The sequence below is a fragment of the Nannospalax galili genome, unplaced genomic scaffold (assembly GCF_000622305.1).
Source record: "Nannospalax galili isolate Female #2095 unplaced genomic scaffold, S.galili_v1.0 scaffold747, whole genome shotgun sequence".
Lineage (NCBI taxonomy): Eukaryota > Metazoa > Chordata > Mammalia > Rodentia > Spalacidae > Nannospalax > Nannospalax galili.
In genome coordinates this window covers 1,161,395-1,184,361 of record NW_008357686.1, presented here as the reverse complement: position 1 = coordinate 1,184,361, position 22,967 = coordinate 1,161,395, and positions in this window count along the sequence as shown.

Below are 22,967 nucleotides of genomic sequence, written 5' to 3'. Positions count from 1 at the left end.
GGCTGTGAGCTGGGACTTTATATATGGGGGCTTTAGGGTGTGGAAGGGGGAATGTTTTGGGGAGAAATCAGGGAGGGGGAAGCAGGAAAAGCAGGTAGGATTAGGGTCTGGAAGTGTTTACTTTTTCCCTCTTAAGATAATAGAAAAACAGCTTCTAAAATTTCTGGTTATCAGGTAGAATCTGCTTATCCTATCTTTGGAGGTCAGAGGAAAGGCAGGCTGCTTCTCAGCAGAGTTTGTTTCCCTTGACTTCAAAGGTCAAGGTGCTTATCAACTAAGTTCCCTTTTTCGAGCTCCAAAGTCTGTAGGTCCCTGTTGGGGAGGGGGGAAGCTGCTGCTGTTTGGATCCCTAACACTTACTATGTTGTACTGGATGGTCTCAGAACTTATTGCCTCAAGTTCTTTTCCTACTTCAGGTGCCTAAGTACCTGTGACTACAGATGTGTGCTACCACACTGTGTCCATGAATTTCTGCTACCCTAAGATAGATTCTCTGTATCTGGTGCCTGTCTTCCATTTGGAGTTTGCCTTGTGACTTTACTTCACTGCTGGATTTAAGAAAAGTTATCCACATATTCAACTTTTTACATGTTGTTATAATGGAGTGATCATTTTTAAGCTTTAAAAATATTTTGATATTTTTATTTTTTGTGTATTTGTGTATTGCCTGCATGTGCATAAGTATGCCCATGTTGTGCAATGCCTGCAGAGGTCAGAAGAAGGCATCAGATCCTCTGGAACTGGAGTCACAGATGGGTGTGAGCTGTCATGGTGGTGCTGGGAATTGAACCTGGGACCTCTGCAAGAGCAGCCAGTTCCCTTAACCACTGAGCCATCTCTCCAGCCCTGAATTTTTAGTTTTTTTCTGTATTTATATATTTCTTTTTCTTTAATTTGTTTTTATTGCATTTTTGTGTATTTTATACAGAATATCTCAAAGAATCTTAATCATCTTTATACCCCTGTCCCCACTGGCAGGCTTCCACAGCCCCCCACCAAACTGGAACTCAGATATATACTCTGTCATCCGTATTAAGGCCCAATGTGTCAAGTCAGTGTCCCCAGATGTTCCCCTGTACAAGTCCATCCACTGAGATCTAGTCAGCCTAAACAAGAGACTCTAGATTTTTAAGTTTTTTTATAGGTTTAACTAGAAACTAGAAATCAAAGTTGATACTTTGAGGCTTTTTGTGTTTGTTTCTTTTGGTTTTTGGTTTTGGGGATTTTGTGTTTTGTTGTTGTTGTTGTTTTGTGCATTTGTTTCCTTTTGTTTTTGAGCCAAGGGCAATGTAGCCCAAGCTGGCCTACAACTCTCTATGTAGCCCAGGCTAGTCTCAAACTCACTATCCACCTGCCTCAGCCTCCCTAGGGCTGGGATTACAGATATGTGCCAACATCCAGGCTTCAGTCTTCATTTTTCTCTAAATATTTTATATAATTTTTCAGTGAGGGCACCTGGGCTGGGCTCCCTCCCCCATGGAAGTTTTAAGATTGTTAATTCAATTTTTTTAAATTTAGAAGTTGTTCTCAGAAATTTGTCGATTTCATCTCATTTATATAGTTTGTTTCCACGCAGCTGTTCATGATATTGTCCTCGCTTCTTTTCCTTTGTATGGCCATGATGTGAGCAGTACTGAGTCTTCTCTGATTTAGTCAAAGCAACAGTATTATCAGTATTTTGTCAAATTTTGTCAGTATTTTTCCGAAAGAAACAACTTCTGATTTTGTTGATTTTGTCTTTTTCTATTCTCTTATTTCTTTTACCTTTTATTATTTCTTGCTTATTTTGAGTTTGTTTTTTCTATATTGTCTTAAGCCATTGTTTGAGTCTGTGTATATCACATCTCCTTTGTTCTTCTGTCCTGCTTTTATTGACTTCTTTTGCATTAAGTAAATATTTTCTAATGCAGAAATTTCTTTAGTGATTTTTTTCAACTGCAGTGTTTTTAATTGTTTCTTAATTGACCTGAGGTTTACAATATGCATTTTAGCATGTCAGAGGCAACTACAGGTTTATATTAAACTAATTCTAGTGACGTAAAGAAACTTTATTTTTATTAAGCTCTGTTCCTCCTCCATTTTGTGCTATTATTGTATGCCTGTGTACATTCCAAATCTAACAATACCTGCTTATAATTACTGTTTTACATAGTCTTATGTCTTTTAAAGAAAGTAGTAGAAGAAAGGAAAAGTCAAATATGTTTATAAAGTTTCTAAAACGCTAACCGTAATTACCTTTGCTGGTCCTCTTCATTTCTTCCTGCATACTCAGTTTAGCCTCTCACATTATTTCCTTATGCCAACACCTGTGCACAGTGATGTTTTCCTTCTAGCTACCTCTTCATGCTGTTGTCAAATATGCTGTATTTCCATATGGTATAGGGACAGAATATAATTTTTTAGATGTTATCTAATAAATTAATAAACCGGCTTTTAAATCAGTTAAGAGAAGAAAATAAATGTATCATTGTATTCTCAAGCTCTCTCTTTCTTTCTCTTGCAGTGCTAGGGATTGAATTCAGGGTCGTTTTATTTTTTGAATGTATATGTGTGTGGTTGTGTGTATGTATATGCAGGTGCCTGCAGAGGCCAGAAGAGCTGAAGTTACAGGCAGTTGTGAGCCTCCCAGCATGGATGCTGGAAAAGTGGATCAGGGGCTCCCTGCAAGAGCAGCAAGCACTCTTAACTGCTGTGCCATCCCTTCAGCCCCAGGAACCCAGGGCTTCCACATGCTAGGCAAGTGCTCTACCACTGAGCTGCACCCTCAATCTTCATTATAATGCCTTTTATTATTTACATCATTATCTTTTCTGGAGCTCTTATTTGTGTGAATTTACATTGCTATTGTGAAGAGCTTCCATTAGTATGTGTTATGACGCATGTACGCTAACAGTAGATTCTCTTGGTGTCTGTCTGGGAGTGTATTTTGCCTTTATTTCTAAAAGGTGGTTTGTTGGATTTAAGGTTTTTTACTTTCAGCATGTTGTATGCATCATGTCACCTCCCTTTAATCCTCTGTTGTTCCTGTTGAGAAGTCAACTGTCAGTTAATGTTATGGAGGTTTCCTTATACATGGTGAATTCTTTTTTACTTTTCTTGCTTTCAAGATTTTCTCTTTGCTTCTGCACAATTCAATAACTGTCATGTGTCTGGGTGTGGATTTGTCTTTCTCCTACTTAAGGTCAATTGTGCTTCCTGAATATGCATGCTAGTGTTTTTTTTCACCAAACTGGAGTTTTTGCAGCTAGTATTTTTTTAATATGTTGCCTGTTCTTCCTTCCAGTGTATATATGTTGGTTCACCTAATGGTACCCCACATTTCTCTGAGACTCTGTACATTTTTATGGCTGTTGTGCAGATCAAAAAATCTTTTCTGACTATCTTTGCTGGTAGGTGAGTGTATGTGTATGGTATGACTTGGACAATGGCTTCATAGGTCAGCAAATTAACAATTTTGCCTTGTGTTCAACCAGAAACAAGGAGCTTAAAAGTTCTATACCAAGTCATTCTTGAAGGGCCATAGTCTTAGGCATATGCACATCTTTAAGACTGCCAGGGATGCCTGTGACTTAATTTTATACTTTATGTGTATGTGTGTATTGCCTGCATGTAGGTAAATGAACCCGTGTCATGCAATGCCCGTGGAGGACAGAAGAGGCTGTGGGATCCCCTGGGACTGGAGTTATGGACAGTTGTTAGGGGCCATGTGGGTGCTGGGATTCGAGCCTGGGTCTTCTGCAAGAACAGCCAGTGTTCTTAACCACAATGAGCCATCTCTCCAGCCTTATGTGACTTAATTTTAAACCTGGCTTCATAAGAGTGGCCTTTGGGTGGAAGTAGCCAATTCTTCCACCAGTGTTTGAGCAGAGGTTGCGAGCCAGTGTGGCTTCTGTCCTCCGCTGTTTTATCTGTATATGGCTTGGGACAGTTTCCAAGTCTGCCCCATGGCCTGTTCTTATTGCTGCTCAGATGGATGCAGCCAGTGCAGGTGCACAGTCTTTCAGGTCTGTGGGTGTGATGCCATGATGCATCTGCATAGCTGTTGCTCTCCTTGGTTTTCTTTAGTTACTCTCTGGCTGGTATGCCATTTTTGTTGTTGCTACTAGTTTCCTATAGCTACCAGCCTCCTCTTAATTGCTCACAGCAAAGATCTCCATTGTTTTCAATAGTGCCCTTAGGTGTAAACTTGCCCATGGTGTGTTCTAAATAATCATTCTCTATAGGACAGAGCTATAGAGCTCTCTATCCTATGACCTGCCTTGTCTGCTACAGTAGAAACTCTAGGCAATTGCGCTGGAGCTGGCAATGGGGACAGTGCCTGAACCTCCTAGACTGACATCCCTTGCCCTATGAATGGGCACTGAGATGATGATGGTAGTTCCTGGACTTCTCACCTTGCCTCTCCCAATATGGAACCTCCATCTTATGAGCAAGCTGGGGTCAGATGATCAAGACCGATTTGCTTGACCTACTGGGCCCAAGATGGAACTTATGCTCTGTAAGTTGAGACTGTGTAGGGAAAGGTTGCCCATTCCTCTTGGCTACTTCCACCCAGAATAGAGCTTCTGTGATATGTGCTGGGGAGATGATGTACCTGGGTAGGGAATTATAGCCATTAGACTTGGAGGTGGAAAAGAGGGAACTCTGTTTCCTTGGCCTCACCTGTCCAGTATGATGATTCTATAATGTGGGGTGGGATTGCTGGGGAGAACTGGTGTGGGACATTGCTCAGATGCCATAGACTTGTGGTCTTTACTGAAATTTAGTAGATTTTCTTGAATAAATACTTCTCCATTTGTGAATACTCCGAAGATGGTTTTCAGAGACTTTAAATAGGTGCTTTTATATTTTTCACCAGTGAAATGCTTATTTCAGTGAGAGAAACATGAGCTTCCCACACAGCCATTCTGCAATTCCCAACCCTTAAAATGTTTCCAGTGGAAAAATATTTCTTTTGGTGGAGACTTCTTCACATATTATCTCTACTAGACTTCTATCAAGTCCAAATCCAAGATTTTATGCAGGTGAAAAAGGAAGCACACAAAACAGCCAAATGGGGCTCTAATAGAAGGCTTATTGCAAAAGTCAGCCTTTTAAACAGTTTGAGGTTTATCACCTAAGTGTTGGTGCTTTGCAGAGTAGCTGCTCCCAGAAATCGGGTGGTAATCAGAGGGGAAACAGTAGTAATTATGTGTAAATGATTCTGATCCCTGGAGCAGCAGAAATAATCTCATCCCTGGGAACAGCTTGGGGGTTATGTCAGGACTCATTGCCACTGATACAACTACAGCTTTGAAATTTCAATATTATTTTTTATGGGTGTGTGGCGGAGGGGGGGGGGAATTACCTTTACTAAATATTGGCAAGAACACAAAATGGCCCTCATCTGATTTCTAGAAGCATACAAGACAGGCTGCAAAGTAAAGCAGATTGTCCAAAAACACAACAGATCAATAGATTGTGGCATTGCTGTGCCTCTGAACAGCTTGACTGTTGGGGAGTTCATGCCCCTTCTCCCTCTGCGTCAGTGGAGCATGTGATAAGGCAGTGCTGGGACAGGTGTCTTCAGATTAGATTCCTTCTCCCCAGTTGGACCTCTTCTCAGCCTGCTGGTTCCCACGGCGTTTTCAAGCAAACAACTAGTGAAGAAGGGCAGGACTCCGGAGACACAGCCTTCTTCTTCGCAGCCCTCACTTGTCTTTCTTTCTTTCTTTCTTTCTTTCTTTCTTTCTTTCTTTCTTTCTTTCTTTCTCTCTCTCTCTCTCTCTTTCTTTCTTTCTTTCTTTCTTTCTCTCTCTCTCTTTCTTTCTCTTTCTCTCTTTCTTTCTTCTTTCATCTGTCTCTTTGAGGTAGGATCTCTCTATAGCCCTAGCAGGCCTGGAATTCAACATGTAGAGAGCAGGCTGGCCTCCATCTCATAGAGCTCCGAGTGCCTATGCCTCCCTAGTGCTGGGATTAAAAGGTGTGCCCCACCATGCCTGGCCCTTCTGTTCCCTATTGCTCAGCCTGTGTGTCCTGATACTGAACAGTCACTGCTTGCTTTGTTCTGAGTGGGCAGTCACATTCCCTGTCTTCAGCACTCACAGGGCTGAAGGGATAGATACTGACTCATCTCTTTTCTGGGAGCACTCCCTTTACTTGCCTTTGCAAAGGAAGTTCAGGATCGGTGGCCAAGGGCACACTGAAGACTGGCTACTTGCAGACTGTGACCATGGCAAGGGTGACCTGGCCTCACGGTTTCTGATCCTAACCTCCACTGATTTATTCTTTCCATCATTTCTGGACACATTTTTACCAAGACATCTCACTCTTTAATTCTCTAAGCACAGCCTCTCTCCTCCCACAGTTTTCCAGCACATCTGCAGTGAAGACTCTAAGCTTTTGCCAGAACATTTGGATTTTAGACACTGTCTCCTGACTTTCCTGACTGTCTCTATCTGCCTCTTCCTCTCTGTCTCTGTCTCTCCCTGAGTCCATCTTCCCCTCCCCTTTCCCTCTACCACCAGTAGATTCCTTCTCTAAATAGCCTGGCCCCCACAGTGCCCTCGCCTCCTTGACCTTTGGTCTTTCTTGTCCTACCTCTTGTCTCAAGGTCTCCTCCTGGCCTCTTCTCATAACTGCCTCTTTCCTCCTGCCTTGGCTCTGAGCACTCTTTACAGGGACAGCAGGCTCCTCTCCACCCCCATCCCCGCCCCCAGCATCCGGGTTTGCAGTCTGGTAAAAGGCAGGGCTCCAAGGCCCCTGTCAGCTAGTCAACTGAGGTAATAGAGAGAAGTAGGTCACGAAGGGTCCTGTGGCAGGTCTCTGTGTCCAAGCAGGAAGCTTCTGCTGGCCCCTCCCACTGTGGCATGTTAAAATGCCTGCTAGGCAATGCTCAAACCTCTGGTTCATTAAGAGAGGGGAAAAATCCAGATAATAATGTAAACTGCTCCACCTTTAAGTGTTGATAACTTCTTTTTCTCCTCAAGAACCTGGGAGCAGTGGGAAAAAATAACTCTGGGCTATGTTTAATCCTCTACCTCCCATGGTAACTCAGTAACCAGTTCTAGAAGATTACCCGCTCAGACTCTGTACCGTTTTTCCTCATTTCAGTGGCCCACTGAAGATAATGGCTGGGCATGGTGGCTCACACCTCTAATTCCAGCACTTAGGAAGCTGAGGCAGGAAGACTGTGGAGTTCAAGACCAGCCTGGGCTGCACAATGAACTGACTAGCCAGGGATACACATGGAGATCCTGTCTCAAAACAAAAAAGGAGGCATAAAGGCGAACACCTTTAATCTCAGCACTCTGGAGGTAGAGGCAGGCAGATCTCTGTGCATTCAAGTCCAGCTTGGTCTACATAATGAGTTCCAGGGCAGCTGGGGCTACAGGGTGACCCTGTCTCAAAAAGACAGAGAAAGAGAGAGAGACAGAGACAGAGACAGAGACAGAGAGTATTATCTATATCATGGGGTTGTTATGAGAGTAAATAGTTACTATATGTAAAATACTTAGCAACTGTCTGTAACTCCAGTTCCAGTGGATCTGACTCCCTCTTCTGGCAATGCACATAGAGGAGCACTTGTATACATGCAGGCAAAACACTCATACACAATAATTTTTTAAAAAATTTATCCAGGTGTGATGGTGCACACCTTTAATCTGAGCACTCAGGAGGCAGAGGCAGGTGGATCTCTATGAGACTGAGGCCAGCCTGGTCTACAAAGTGAGTTCCAGGCCAGCTATGGTTATAGGGAAACTGTCTCAATAAAATAAATTGCTCAGTGTGTCTTAAACTTTTCTTTTGGGTTTCCTTACTAGCTCATTCTCACCTTTGAATGTATTATGAGCCCTGATTATAGTGTATACCTCTAGAAAGATATTTCCTTCAGCTTTGCCGGCCCCTACTCTTGAGTGCTTTAGACCCAACCTCGGCCATGGGGTTCTCATTTGATGCTAGGACTCTGAGTAGCTTCTTGGAAACCCCCCTCAGATTGTCTGGCCTTTAACCTCATACTGTTTGGGGCTAGAAGAAAAGAAAGATGTTTCTAAGCTAGATGTTTTACTCAGTGGTGGAGGCATAGAGTGACATGCACACACCAGCCCTGAAGCTGTTGGTACATTCTCTACTCAGTGCTGAGGTTCCAGCAGGGTATGGTGGCCTACTCTTTGGATCCAAGCATTCGGGAGACTGAGGTAGGAGGACTGTTAGCTAGCCTGGCCTACAAAGCAAAGTCCACTCTCAGAAAGCTAAACTACACCAAAATGACAATGAATGATGAGATTTCATTTATATTGCTAGGAGGCTGGTTGTGGCTCTGGAGCCTTTCAACATACTCTGGCCTCAAATTCTGCCCAGCACCAGCTGTGGTCTGCACAACCTGTGCTTATCTAGTCATTCATTCATGCGTATACAGTACTTATTACAGAACACACACATACATAGACAGAATGAAGGCATAGGGGTCAATGGACATAACGATGCCTGCTTATGCATTTCTGTGGCTCAGTGTGGTACTGAAAGTCTGGGCTTTTATGATAGATGGGCCCAATGCACATCTGGGTTCTACCTCTTGTCAATTGCATGCTTCATTCTGAAGGTTTACTGTAAAACTAAGAGGTAGTGTAGGTGAGTGCCTACCAGAGAATCATGATTTTTCATAATCCCAATGTCCAACTGATGGTCTAGGGGTGCAAAACTGAGTTCCTTTCTCTGCCGATTAAAGAATTAAAAGACAGGAAAGAAGCATAGCTAGAAGTCTGGGAGAGTCCCTGCAGAGCTGCCATATGATACCAAAGAAATTGGGGTCTCCTCTTGGAGCTGTCTAATTAATAAAAGAATTTAAGAATGGACTCAAACAGAAGCTTAAGGACAATTTATTAGAGTTTAAAAAAGAACCCTCAGGATATGCAAGCTGTCTGGGGCTGGAGATGGACAAAAGAAGGAGGAGGAGGAGGAAGAGGAGGAGGAGGAGGAGAAGGAGGAGGAGGAGGAGAAACATGGCATTTGAGATAAGCTGGCATGGAGGTCAGCCACATGGAGACAGGTAGCCACACACCAGGGAGGGAACTTTAGAGAAAGAGTAAAGAAGCCCAAAGCATTAAGGAGTTTAAAAGCTCTAGCCAGCATCCAAAAAAAGAGACAGAAGAGAAGAAACAGGACTAGAATTGTTACACCTTTCTGAGTCAGAATGGGGGGCAGGCCAGTCGAACCTCATGGAGGCTCATACAGACTGTACTAGGCAGTGGGAATCTTGGGAAGGAAAAGTACATTATCTTAAGGTGAACCCACCCTAAGGTGAAAGGACCCTAAGAGTGGGCCTTTAGCCAGGTCCTTGACCTGTCCCTACTGGCTTAACTCTTAAGGGAAGAAGCAAGAGTATATCTCCACTTAGAGGCAGATTCCATTCTTTATTGGGGTGCTGCTCCAGAAAATTAAAAGGAGAATCCAGAGGGGGGAAAATGAAACTGGACCTCTATTCTTACACCACATACAAAAGTTAACTCAAAATGGATTGATCAAAGACATACGTGTAAGAACTAAAGCTGTCTTGGAAGATAGCATAAGTCTTCATAACCGTGGAGTAAGCAATGGCTTCTCACATATGACACCAAAGGCACAAGTGAAAAAGGAAAAAAAAATAGATACATTAAACTTTATCACAAATCAAAAAAGTTTTGTGTTTCAAAGGATACCATTCTGAAAGTGAAAAGATCTCCCAACAAAGAAAAGCCCATGGCCGGGTGGCTTCTTTAAGTAATGAATTCTACCAGACTTTTAAAAAAGAATTAACGCTAAGATCCCTTAAACTACTAAAAAACAATTGAAGGGGAAGAATTCTTTCAGACTAATTCTATGAGAACAACATTACTCTGATTTTAAAAAGGACAGCAATAAAATTACAGGCAACTCTCCTGGATTAATACAGATGTAAAAAACCACCAACAAATTACTAACAAACTGAATCCCACAGTACATTAAAATGATAGTTTACCATGATCAAGAGTGATTTATCCAAGCTATAGAAATCTTGCTCAACATATACTAATCAATAAAAGTGATGCCTAACATGCATAGATAGAAGGACAAAAGCTGTATGATCATCTTAATAGATGGCAGAGAAGGCATTCAGTAAAATTTACTACCTTTCCAGTGAAAAACCTCTCATCTCATCAAACTGTACAGACACCCCCTGGGCAGATAGCCAAAGGAATCAAAGCCAGCATACAATAAAGATACCTACATACCCATGTTCAGTGTGACATTATTCACAATAACCAAGATATAGAGTCAGCCTGCTGGTCCATTAACAGATGAAGTGATAAAGAAAATATAGTGGTGGTCTTTGGGTATGGTAGTACACACTTTTAATCCCAGCAATTGTGAGGCAGAGGCAGGTGGATCTCTGTGAGTTCAAGGCCTAGCCTGCTTTACATAGCAAGTTCTAGGCCAGTTAGGGCTATATAGTAAGACTTTGTCTTTAAAAGAAAAGAAAAGAAAAGAAAATGTGATGGATCAGTCTTGCTGGCTCGGGCCTATAATTCCAGCTATTCTGGAATAATTGTGGAGCCTAAAGGAGAAGGATCGCAAGTTCAAACACTGTTTCAGCTATAGAGTGAGTTGAAAGCCAACCTGGGCCTCATAAGGAGGTCTTGCCTCCAAAAGAAAAAGAAAATGTGGTATATGTGCACAATGGAATATTATCCAGCCATAAAGAAAAACTAAATCATTTATTTGCAGGAGGAAGACTGAAACTGCTGATAATTTTAAGTGAAATAAACCAAACTCAGAAAGATGAGTACCACATATTTTTCTTTCATATATAGAGAGAGAACATAAAAGAAGGGTGTTCCTTATAACCTGCTTCTCTCTTGCTGTGATAAAGCACTGACCTCAAAAACAAACAAACAAACAAAACCCAAAAAACACTGACCTCAACTAACTTGAGGAGGAAAAGGTTTATTTCATCTTATTACAGTCCATCATCAAGGGATGCTAAGGTGGGAACTGAAGGCAGAGAGTGAAGCAGAGAACATGTAGTAACACTGCTTACTGGCTTTCTTCCCCATACAGCTCAGACCCACCTGCCTAGGATGGTACTACCTACCTCCCACATCTGTCAGCAATAAAGACCAGTCTGATGGAGGAAATTCTTTGGTAGAGGTTCCCTCTTCCTAGATGTGTCTCACTTGTATCAAGTTGACAAAAACTAATCAGCACAAAGGAGGACTATTAAGAAGACAGAAACCCAGCAGCAGTCAGTCTCAAACAGTTCTCATCTAGTGCTGGCCCACCACCTATTTCTTATCTCCCCCTTGGGCCCTGTTTAATTGAGCCGACATGGGTCCCATGCCCAATGCCACTGCTGCCACAGGCTCAGAGGGGCAAGCCTTCAGTGGTCTGAAGGCCTCCATCTCCCTCTGTTCATGAACCAGCCCTGGCTCTTACAGTCTTTCTGCCTCCTCTTCCGCAATAGTCCCTGAGTTGTGGTGGGTGAGGGTGGATAGGGGGAAGCAGGGATGGGGGAGGGGGTCTGGATTTTAGTGGGAACTGTTGTATGAAATTGTTAAAGTTCAATAAAAAAGTTTCAAAAAAAGAAGACAAAAACCCACCAGGCAGGGAAGCACATGCCTTTAATCCCAGCACTCGGGAGGCAGAGGCAGGTGGATGTCTGTGAGATCGAGGCCAGCTTGGTCCAGGCCAGCTGGGGCTGCAAGGAGACTCTATCTCAAAAAGACAAAAAATGTCCCTTTTTATCTCAGGTTAAAAATTTTTGTCTTAAAAAAATTTATTTTTATGGTTATAAGCCTTATGTACATAAGTGCCCCCATGTGGTGCAGTGCCTGTGGAGTACAAAAGAGGGCATCGGATCTCCTGGAACTGGAGTTACAGACAACTGTTAGCCACCATGTGGGTGGTGGGATTTGAACCCAGGCCTTCTGCAAGAGCAGTCAGTGCTCTTAACCTCTGAGTCATCTCTCCAACTCCCAACATGATCTTATATTTTAAAAAATCTAAAGGTTTGTGATGGTTTGGCTGAGAAATGTTTCCCATAGACTCAACTATTTGAACACTTGGTCCACCCAGCTGGTGCACTACTTGGACGAGGCCATAGAACCTTTAGGAGGTACAACCTTGCTGGAGGAAGGATGTCACTCAGGGTGGGCTTTGAGAATTCATAGCCTCTCCCCACCTTCAAGTTTGCTCTCTCTACTTTGGGTTTGCAATTAAAGATGTGATCTGTCAGCTTCCTGCTCCTGCCACCATGCCTGTGGCTTTCTACCATGCCTTCCTGCCATGATGGGCTCTACCGCTGGAACCGTAAGCCCAAAGAAATTCTTCTTCTGTAACTTGCCTTGGTCATGGTGTTTTATCACAGCAGCAAAAAAGTAACTAACACAAGTCTTCACCATAAAACTTTTATTTTTTATGTATATTTTTATTGAATTTTTGTGGATTTCATACATCTTAATCATATTTAGACCCCTTCTCCTATCTACACCCCCATCACCTGCCTGCAGGACTTCATGCATTCTGTCATATATGTTAAGGCCTATCAAGTCAAGTTTGTGTCTCCAGATATCCCTCAGTATGAGTTCATTCACTGGAGCCTGTTCAGCCTGTTTAGCATCACTCTCTTAAAGAAGATCAACTCTCCCTCACCCAGCAGTAATCTGTTGCCTGTAGTTCCTCGGCTAAGGTTGGGACCTCTTGCCCATTTCCCCAGTTCTATGCTGGGTTTTGTCTGGTTGAGTTTGCATGGGTCTTCTGCATGCTGTCACCATTGCTGCAGGTTCATATGAGTTCCCAGGAAACTATAAGACTCTGTTTCCTTATGTTCATGTACCTCCTTCCTGGCTCTTACAATCTTTTTACCTTCTTTTCTGAAATGGTCTCTGAGCCCTGTGTGGGTAAGGTTTAATATAGGAATCCTACTCCAGGACACATACTCTGCAGTCTCTTATTCTCCACACTTTGAGCAGTTGTATCCTTCTGTGTTCATAGCCCTCTGTTGCATGAAGAAGCTTTGTTGATGAGAATTGAGAAATGCATTAGAATTCTCCCATCCAAGTACTAACCAGGCCTGACCCTACTTAGCTTCCGAGATCAAATGAGATCGGGCGCGTTCAGGGTGGTATGGCCATAGACACACAGTCTAGTATTCTCTTTATCCCTGTTCCACTATGCTCTGTGAGCCTTGGGTGTAACTTTTAGAACTGATAAATAAATTCAGATCAACGTACAGAAATCAGCAGTGTTTCTATACATAAATAGTGAATTGCCTAAAAAGAGAAGTCAAGAGAGCCAATGAAAGAATTCTATAATGAAAACTAGAACACTAAAGTAAGGTATCATGGTGCATGCTAGTGACACCAGCTCTCAGGGAGCTGAGGCAGGAGCATAGTGAGTTCAAAGCTAACCTGAATTATGTGAAATTCTGACCCTGTCTTAAAAAGTGAAATAAAACATCAGTGAGTAACTTAAAGAAGACCCCCTCACCCCCAAATGGAAAAATATCTAATGTTCATGGATTGGAAGCATTAATATTGTTGAAATGTCCATATAGCCCCAAGTGATCTACCGATCCAATGCTATCCTTATTAAAACACCAGTGACATTCTTCACAGAAATAGAAAAACCCTATAACTTACATGCAACCACAAAGAACCCTAAATATCCAAAGCAATCCTGAGCACACAGAACTAAGCTGGAGGCCTGACAATACTTGATTTCAAAACACACTTCAAAGCTATAGGGGGATGGTTATTTGATATGTGGATGCAGCTGAAAAGGAAGCATAGCTACTGAAAGTCTGCAACCCGATGGGATGATGGTTGACAATTTTATATTTCTTGTTTTTATTTTATGTGTATGAATGTTTTGCCTGCATGTAGATAGATGCACCCCTGCTGTGCAGTGACTGTGGAGGTCAGAAGAGGGTGTCCGATCCCTCAGAGCTGGAGTTATAGGTTGTTAGGTGCCATGTGGGTGCCTGGAATCAAACCCGTGTCCTCTGGAAGAGTAGCCAGTACCCTTAACCACTGAGCCATCTCTTCAGCCCTCAATTTTATATTTTAAAACAGTTAGTAGATGGGATTTTGAATGCCTCCAGTGCAAAGAAATGATAAATACTTGAGGTGATGGATCCGTTATGCTGGTCTGGTCATGACATACTGTGTGCATGCATTGGTCATATTGTACCCCATAAATATGTATGGCTATTATGTATTAATAAAATTTTTAAAATTTAACAGGGTGAAAAAAATCCAAAGAATAGTAAAACAATTTTGTAAATCCTATACCTCATATGAGATTTATATCCACAATATATAAAGAATTCTTATAACCCAACAATAAAAAGCTAAATAATTGTTACAGTGAAAAATGCATGTAGTCCCAACAACTTGGGAAGCAGGAGAGCAGCTAAGCACAGGAGATCAAGGTTAGTTTGGACAACATAGCAAGACCTTGTCTTTAATAAAAGATGATCCATTAAAAATAGCAAAGAATCCAAAAATACTGTTCCCAAAGAAGGTATGCAAATGATCAACAAATGCCTGAAAATATTAAACCTCATTATCTTTGAGAGAAACTTGAATATAAACTACACGAGCTGCCATCCCACTTCATACCTAAAAGGATGACTATTTTCTTTTGAGACAGGGTCTCCCTGTAGCTCCAGCTGACCTGGAACTCACTATGTAGACCAGGCTGGCCTTGAATTCACAGAGATCCACTTGCCTCTGCTTCCAGAGTGCTGGGATTAAAGGTGTGTGCCACTGTACCTGGCTCTTTTTTTAAACTGGTATTGGGGATTGAACATGGGTCCTTGTGTATATTAAGCAGGAATTCTACCCTTGAATCACAGCCCCAGCCCAGGATGGCTATAATCTAATAGACAGATAGTAAAAAGTGTTGACAGAGATGTGAAGCAATTAGAATTCTCATACATTTCTGGAGGAAATGTAAAATGATGCAGCTTCTGTAGGAAACAGTCTGGTAATTTCTGAGAAAATTAAACATATGATCCAGGTTACCATATGACCCAGAAATTTCACTTGTAGAGATATGCCGGAGAAATAAGAGTGTATATCCACATAGAAACTTTTACATAAATATTCATAGGAGCTCATGCATAATAGTCAAAATGTGAAAATAACCCAAATTTCCTTCAACCTGTGAGTGGGTAAACAATTGTGATATTTCTACATGGTGGAATTCAGCCACTAGAAAGACTGAAGTAGGTGAAGCATCATGGTGTGCACCTGTAATCCCAGCACAGAGGAAGCTGAAATGCAAGGACTGCAGTGAGTTTGAGGCCATCCTGGGCCAACTTCAGAAACACAATGAGACCTTTTTCAAAAAAAAAAAAAAACAGGAAGGAGGTACTGATACGTGGCATAACATGAATGAACCTTGGAATGTTATGCTAAGTGAAAGAAGCCAGACACAGAACTTACACATTTTTCCCCTTTGCTTCCCCCCCACCCCAGAACCTACACTTTTTAATAATTCCATTTATAAGAAATGTCCAAATGAGGCAAATCTATAGAGACAGAGAATGGACTAGTGGTTTCCAGGAACTGGAGGGGAAGAAGAGAAATAGCATATGAGGTTTCTTTAAGAGTAGGTGAAAATTATCTAAAGTTAAATGCGGGAGAACTACACACCTCTGAACATATTATAGTCCACGAATTATCCACTTTGATTGGTTGACTTGTATGACATGTGTATCCATCAGCTTTCTATCACTATAACACATATCTGAGATAATCTATTTATAAGCCAAAAAGGTTTATTTTAGCTCATGGTTTTGGGGCTTTCAATCTTTGATCAATTGGCTCCATTGCTTTGGGCCTATGACAGCCCAACATGGCAAGAATGCAGGGCAAAGCAAAACAGTTTTGGTCAGGAGCTGGGAAAACAGGAAGAGACCATGGTCTCATTATCCCCTTCAAGGGTACTCCTCCAATGGCCTAAAGACCTCCCACCAAGCCCCTCTCTCAGAGTTTGGACCACTTCCCAGTGGCGAGAAACTGGGAAGCCAAGTGTTTAACATGGACCTCTGGGAAGCATTGAAGATCCAAATGATAGTGGTGTGTGAATTATATCTCAATAAAACTGTTTTTTTTAAGGGCGAAAAGAACTATCCAGAGCCACTTGACAAGAGGTCACTGGGAGGGATCTGTGTAGTGGTATGTTCCTTCAGCTTTTGAGGCTGTATTGTATACACATGTATGCTCGCGTGTGTGCATGAATGTGCATATGTCTGTGTATTTCAGAATATTCTGGTCCTAGCTTGGCCCTAGGCAAAATGTAACATAGGCAAAATTCTCCCTCTGGCTTTCCAACTAAAGGTAAAAAAGGTTGAACTTACTCTCCCTTGAAACAGTCTTTGCATTCCCACTGGGACACTATTGCTATTGCTGCGTCAAGATTAGGCATCAATGGATCTTTCTGGATAAATTAAGTTTGGAGAGATTTTACCATCTATTTTTCTTCCTGGGCAGGGCTGCAGGAGAGGAGTGGAGTTGCAAAGACAGCTTCTATTATATACCGACCCATCAAAATGTCTTGTGTGGTCTTTTCAGCCAGCTATTACTAAGCTAATTGTACAGAAGACCCAGGGAAGAACGCTAGGCCCTTCCCAGTGGAGAATGTGTCTGATTAAAGCCTTCTCAAGTTGACCTTGGCCCCAGACCACTTAGACTTCTGTCTTGGCTTCCTCACAGGGGCTTTTTGAAAGAACTGGCCTGGGCAAGTTTCTTCCCTTCTTTAGGTTTTGACCTGCCTCAGATGAGAGACATTTGTGGCATAAAGGAAAGGGGGCTAATGCTCACACATGTGGCAATAATGATGAAGTAACACACAAAACGTGCTGCTCCAGACTTCCATATTATTTATTCCTCGCTGGACTTGCAGAAACTGAAATAAAACATACCTGTGGAAAGAGATGGCCGTAGCCTGCAGCAGTGTCCTCCCACCCCATCCTGTGTCTTCAAGGCCACCTATCTTAGTTTTGTTCTTCCAGTCTTGACCTTCATTTCTCTAAATAAAGCATTCCTGTTGTTGTTCCTTTGTTTACCAATTTGGGGCAATCTGTTGACTTCCTACTAAGCCAGTTGAAGATTTAGTGCCATCATCACCTCTTATTCCTTTATTGCTCATCCTTGTAATGCATTCAGTATACTAACACTTTTATGCTTCTGCATCATCAGTTTTACTTATGCTTGGTAAGATAAGGCACTGGCCCCTTCTCACCTTCAGCTCTTTTCTCCACACAGTTTTTAATCAGGCAGCATTTTGGTAAAACATTTGGCTTTATTTTATTTAATTTCATTTCAGTTTAGTCTTTTTGAGACAAGGTCTCATGTAGCCCAGGCTGGCCTCAAACTTACTATGTAGCCAAGGATAACTTTGAACCCTGATCCTCCTGGCCCTATCTCCTGAGTTCTAAGATTGCAAGTGTAAGCCACCACTCCTGACTGGTCATTATTTTTAAAAATCCTCGTCTTAAAAAGCAGATGTGTCCAGGCATGGTGGTGCACGCCTTTAATCCCAGCACTTGGGAGGCAGAGGCAGGCTGTTGTCTGTGAGTTCAAGGCCAGCCTGGTCTACATAGTGAGTTCCAGGACAGCTGGTGCTATAAGGAGACCCTGTCTCAAAAAAAAAGCAGATGTGAAGGATGGGACTGGTTTTTATTGAGAAGGCGCTGTGTGCCAAGAACTGTGCGTGCACCATTGCATTGACTTCTCATGGCGATCCTGAGAAGGACATCACTTCACTGCAATTTGAGACATGAGAAAACTGTGACCAAACCACACATCTGGTAGGGGCCCAAGCCAAAATTTGAACCAAAGTTAGAAGACTCCAAAGTCCCTATCCTTTTTCCAGAGGACCATGTAGCCTTCAGTTTTGTTTTCATCTACTGCATTTTGAGTGCCCTTTCTGTGACCAAAGCTTGAACTGAAAGTCATTATCTATTTTGGGAACTCCATGGCGATTCTGGCTCATTCACCCAAAGGGCACAGGAAAGAGTCATTAGAGAGGGAATTGAAGGCCACTGCAGTGTCCCTGGGGTGGGGAGAATGAGCTATCTTTTGAAATTGATGGCTTAGTTGCATGCCTGGCAGGCCTCCCTCACTACCGTGGGCCTAGGCCTTAGCCTTTGGGAACCAGCACAGAAATCCCAAGTAGTGCCCCAGGTGACACTGGGGGCCATTTGACAGCACCACCATGGCTCTCCCAGTCAGCAGGCTGCCTTTGATATGGGGCAAATTCCGAACTTTGAAAGCTATAGCTGACTCAGACCACTGCTCTGGCATTGCGGTCATAGACACATGTGGGAAATTCCCAAACTGACTTTCCCACAGAGCTGTTTTGGAGTGGGGGACAGAAAGAGGCCGGGGGTGGAGAATGTATTTTAGTATTTATTTGATTCGTATTTTTTAAATTGGTGGACTGTTTCAACCAGAGGCTCTGAGTGGGATTTCCCCAGGGGTCACTTCTGGACATATAGAAGAGTCTAGCTAGAGGTTAGAGGACCCATGTACAACTTTCTGTACCAAAGGAAGAGAGGCCACAACAGCATAAAACAGACAATCTAGATTTTTCCCTCATCTTCATGCTGCTGTATACCAAGACATTTGGGCATCCACTCACTTCCCCCCAGCTCTCGACCTCTGGGTTCTTCCTCTTTGTTCGGGCTCTAGTCATTCACCTGCCTTGGATGAATCTCAGTCCTTTTCATCTTCTTACTTCAGCCCTTGTTTTTTCATTTGTTTTTTGAGATAGGGTCTCACTTTACTGTCCTGGCTGGCCTGTAACTTGCTATGTAGGCTAGGCTGGCTTCAAACTCATAGAGATCTGCCTTCTGAGGCCGGGATTAAAGGCATGCTCTACCACACCTGACTCTTCCACTCTTCTTGGTCCCTGGATCATCCCCAACACTGTACCCCCAAAGTTCCCTGCTGGTGATTTATAGTGTCTGGCACATTCCCCTTTCCCCTCTCTTCACGGTGACCTATGACCTCAGGTGTGGACAGTTGGTTTCTTGAACAAGCCTCTACTCCCAATTACACCTCCCACTCCACTGCCTGGCCCAAATCCATCTTGTCACCACTGCTAGATGAATCTGCCTACATAACAGCTAACTGTCTGAGGCCTGTTCAGACTTCAAGGTTGCTGTGTGTCTTACAGCATAAAATCCAAATGCCTCACTTTGGCAGACAAGGCTCCACACTACCTGCTCTCAGCTTCCATCTCCTGGCTCAGTGCTGGCCATTCTCTAGTGGAAGAACTTCTTAAAGACAAACAACTGGTCTTGTGTACTTTGCGGCTATGGCCTCATAAGAGACAGCCTAGGAAATGGTAGGTCAGAACTTGTTTGCTGAAGGGTGAGAAAATGAGTGTGACAAAGACATCATGGGCTGGAGGTGTGGCTCGGTGATAGTACAGTGCTTTGCCTAGCATGCAGAAGGCTCTGGGTTCCATCCCAGTGTCACAAATAAGTTAATTATTTAAAAATAAATTGCATGTTTTGTGTATGAAAGAGATGTCATATGACTCATTTTGCCAAATAGCTGTGCAAGGGCCTTTGTCACTGGCTGAGTGGGTGACCATGGCAGTCTTTCTCTTTCCAAGTTTCTTATCTTTCACAAGAGTCTCAAACTGGCACTCAGGCCCAAGTGACCCACAGAGGTGTATGTTGATGAGTACATGAAAATCATTTGAAATGGAGCATGTGTGCACAGCTGTTCACTGTGCCAGCCTATTTCTTTCCTTCCACCCCCAAGGCATTTACATTTGTGACTCTGGGATTAGGTGGTGTTTACTCCTCCTTTCAACTCTGGAATTCTGTTTGACCTGCTTTGAAATGAAAATTGCTAGTGTTTTGCTTAAGTGCTTTCCAATGTCATACAGCAGCAGCCAGGCAGGACTGACAGTGCCTACTAAAACAGCCCACCAAAGAACAGTGGTGAGTGCTTTTAGTGTTTCTGACTTGTGTGGTCAGCTGCAGAGGGAGATGTTAGTCCATTGAAAGTGATTGTCTTTACATAACTCAACACAAGTGGTGCCCGGCTACAGTGTAGAAAGGACCAAGCACAGTATACCATTGGCAGTCAGCTAGGCGTACAGAGGGCACTGGTTGGAGGCACAAAGTGTGAATTTAATCCAAGTTGCCTGGCAGGGTACTTTCCAGGACAGAGTGTTGAATGGGGGTGTGTGCTAGATGTGACCCAGTCTGTGCAGTGGCTCCATAGAGCCACACACAGAGAGAGCAGGGAGGCATTTTTCCCACTGAGTTCCTTGGCATTAGCCAGTCCCAAGGGCTAAATGAGCTGCAGATCTTCCTGGCCACAAGCCAGCAGAGCCCAACTCCTGGAGAGTTGTTAGATAGACACAGTGGCGGCTGGAAGTCAGTGGCCTGACCCCGACAGCAGCTGAGCCCTACACTTTTGGGCAGCATCAGGGTGAGAGGTACTGAGAACTGGGCTAAGGTTTGGGGAGGGTGTGTATCCATCACCGGGCACAGTCAGGCACCGGGTGAAAGTGGAGCCTGTGATGGCCTGTAGGGTCAAAGGCTGCAGCCACTGAGTGTACACAGAGCCTGGTTGCCCCTAAGCTGTGCATGGATGCTGGAGAGGCTGTCCTGTGAGGGAGTCACGGTGGCCAGTGCACTGCATGTGGCATTTGTAAGCTCTTGGGTGGTGGGTGGGGAGGAGAGTGAAGGGTGGCAAAAGTGAGGGGAAAAGGCCACATTTCTGACTAAGCTGCCTCATGTGCCCGGAACAAATCCAGGGTGCTTCCCAGTGAAAGGGACTGACTCTCTGGTTTGGCCTCCCTGCCTCTACCTTTCCTGCTTGGCTGCTTATGAACTCAGAGAGACAAACTCCCATAGTCCTGTTTGTCAAACCCAAGTAGAGAAGGTAAACTTTGGAAGCAACTCCATGGAATGCATTGCAAGGCCTGGGAAAATGGTTTGATATACTTGCTGGGGGTTATTTCTTTTGCATGACTTCCGCCAGCTCATGTGAGCCTGGCACTGGGTGATGCACTTGGGACTTGTGGCTGCAAAGGAAAATGAGCACTTGGGTGGTGGGACTTTCAGGTGCTGAAGGCTGATAGATGCTGTCTGGGCAAGGCTTGGCTGTGGCCATGACCAAAGACTGAAAAGGTAAGGGAGAAGGAATGGTGAGTGGAGAGCCCACATTACTGGAGGATGTGGTTGGTGTGGCTCAGGATATGCTGTGTATTATGTTAATGTTTGTGACGTGGCTGGGGAACCTGGTTCTAACTGTGGTGTGTAAATTTATTCTGAGCGGCTTGAAACCAGGATGCTCTGGCAGTGATGGGGTGGCTAGGGACAAGGCCGGAGAGCCCAATGCCAACTAGATGAGAGCAACAGGAACTGGCCGCCAGACCTGTATCTGGCAGTAGGTGACCCATTAAGGTTCTCTTGCCTCCTCCGGCTGAAAGCCACAGGGACCCACACATCAATCTGTGCCATTTCTGGCACACTCTAGTGCCCCCAGTGCTCTAGAAGTCCCATGTCCCTGCAGAGCAGGTAGAAGAATTTGTGAAGCCAGACTTATAACTGCAGACATATACCTGAGCCTCAGCAGCCGATGCTTTATCATCATCACATGACCAGGCTTCTTGCTGGAATGATGTGGCTTGCTGAGATGGGAGTTATGGAGGGGACTCTGGGGTCCCCTATCTTTTCAGTGCTTAGGGATCAGAGCAAGCCTGGGGTCTGCAGCTGCTGCCTGCGCCCTGCCCACCTTCCTCATCCCCTCCTACCAGCATGAGGAGAGCTCTGGAATACCTAAGAGAGTGTGAATCAGACTTCGTGATCCTGTAGCAGGCAGGCGCTTGGCCTTCATCCCTGTGGCTGCTAGGCAGCTGGCCAGACCTCGATGCCTGGGACTCCCATGGTACGAGAGTTCTGTATGACTGAACTGAGGATGAGCATCCCTTAAAGCAGCAGGACTTTTGTACAGTGAGCAGGCCCTGGGGTTCTCTGGCCAGGGAATGCTAACAGATGCATACAGGAGCCATAGTCCCCTGGCAGGTAGTATAGGTGCAGGAGTCCAGCAAGTCTGAGACAACTTGTGGTATGACCAACCACAATGCCCATCTCTTCACATTACTTTTGGAAAACACTGTGCAGAGGGGAAGAAGACCAAGGCCAAAGCATCTGCAAGCCACATTCAGCCTCCTTACTGCCAGTTTGTAAACAATGTGAAAAAGCAAGGCTGGATTGCACATCTCTGAGAATTTTTGTTTTGGCCTGGCAAACTGTTTTACTTTTTAAAGATTTTTAAAAGATTTTTATTTGTGTGTGTGTATGTGTGTTTATTATGACAAATGTTTGTGGGTACCCAAAGAGGCAGAAAAGGGAGTTACAGTTGAGCTGCCTGATGTGGGTACTGGGAATCAAACTTGGGTCCTCTGGAAGAGCAGCAAGTACTCTTAACCCCTGAGCCATCTCTCCATCTCTCTATCTTCTCCATCTCTCGAAATTGTTGGGATTTGGGGGTGTTTGTTTGTTTGTTTGTTTGTTTCATCTTCCAAACACAGCTCCAATGCCATCTCTATATCATTCTCCCTGACTCCCTCTTGGGACAAATGAATACTTTTTGTTCCCTAGGTATCCCCTGATACACAGTAGAATATTCATCCATTCCATAAACTTTTAAAAGAGATGATGTCTCACATATACCTAAATCCTAGCACTAGTGAGGCTAAGGCAGGAGGATCGCAAGTTTGCGTGCAGCCTGGGCTACATGTGAGACCATGGTGAAAGGAAAGGGAAAGGGAAAAGGTCTTATTATTCCGTGTATGCTTTTCTTGAGCTCCTGGGCTTAACTGAAACCCCCACCCTAGCTTCACAAGTAGCTGGGATTACTGGCACATACCACTAGTTCTAGCTTTCTGTAAACCCTTATTGACTGCATTGGTAAGGGCAGTGCTGGGTTGCA